The following is a 1,601-nucleotide window of genomic DNA, read 5'->3' on the forward strand; positions in this document are numbered from 1 at the left end:
CGGTGTGTCGACGCCGTATGAGATGCGGCGTGCTGCATGGCACGTTGGTGGTTGTAGCTTGTGAGCTTGACCGCGTCTTGGTTTGCTTTTGCGGCAGGGACGGATACAAGGCGCGGGCGCTTTTGAATCGAGTCTCGGCTGCTTTCTTTGCCTTGTTTCCCGAGGGCCGCTGCTTTGCGCAAGTGGCACGAAGCCGTTGCACGATGCCCGTCTGCCTTCGGCCCACGATTCCGTCGGGAGACTGTCCGAGACGGTGGGCATGGATGCAGGATTGAGGCGACGTCTTGGCAGGGTGCAGAGGCCCTTGGCGCGCCGTTCCTGACTGCATTGGTGAGAGTTGCCCGAAACGAGTGTTGATCCGACTGTATCGGGACCATCTTGCTGGGTGGCGTTTCTTACGGCGTGGTTGTTGGGGGTGTTTTCTCTCTTTTCCGCTTGAAGACGAATCCATGTCATCTTTTTGTGCCCTTGAGCATTACTGCGTCGTGGCGTCTTTCCTTGGACATTGCAGGTGCTCTACAAACCAGACCCTGTTCATCTATTCACTCCGGCCTGATCCCGTCATCGCTGTTCCTCGGGCTTTGGGTGACTATTCTCGTCCCAGGGGGTGTGTTCCTTCAGCTCTCTGACTGGTTTAGCGGTGGAAAGGCAACATAGACGTGGGTATGAGTCGGTGAGCGGCACTTGAATAAAGGCATCGCCAAGTCATCGGCGGCTTACATGGCTGCCGGGAGTCGGCCACGCTGAAGCGCCAACCGGCATCAAAATTATCACTTTCTGCAAGCCGTCACTCGGCAAGGCCGCTGAGCTGCCGCAACGTCTTGTTCAAGAGTTCCCGTGAGAAACTCTACAGCCTGCAGGTATGCTTGCTTTGAATAAGCAAGCCCATCTTGGTACTATTGCTCTCAACGAAGAGCCCTAGCATTTATGTGACGAGAAAAGAAGCCCTACTTGGAGAAATCTTCTGCCCAAAGTCAATAGGATAAAATACACTATTCCAAGTAGTTTCGTCCATGCCGCTTAGAGCACTTGAACGAACCAATCTTGTCCCACAGGGGAGTCAAAAGTCCAAGATAGAGGAGCCCCCTTTATTAAGAATCTCCAAGCTTATTAATATCTGCTCTCCTGTTTTTGCCAACTAATCTTACCGAGAGTGGGTGCAAGTCCCGCAAGCCGCATCTGGCGGAAAGAGGATTTGTTGTCATCCCAATCTATTAGTGCGCCGACTGGGCACAATTGGCAGATAATCACTATTGCTCAAGGTTCTAGAGATGACGGAAGATACAGTCACACTTTCTTTTTTCAACGTGAGGGGAGAGATGAGACCACCATATTTATCGGCAGGGCGGTCCATGTAAATGCAACGAAAGGACGCCTGCTTTCGGCAACCATGGCACTGTTGGAAGCCACAAACAGATATACATAATATAAGTGTAGTAGTAGGCATTGAAGTATGCATTTTTAAAGTGGACAGCTAGCAATGTCATGTCGGGGCCTTGAAAGGTATAGTATATAAAGACAGGGACCTCGCTTAATATATGCTACTTGGATTCTAAGCCCAGAGCAACTTCTTTTGGAGTCACACAGTTTTGAACCGTCAA

This window comes from Metarhizium brunneum, chromosome 6 (genome assembly GCF_013426205.1).
Source record: "Metarhizium brunneum chromosome 6, complete sequence".
Taxonomy (NCBI): domain Eukaryota; kingdom Fungi; phylum Ascomycota; class Sordariomycetes; order Hypocreales; family Clavicipitaceae; genus Metarhizium; species Metarhizium brunneum.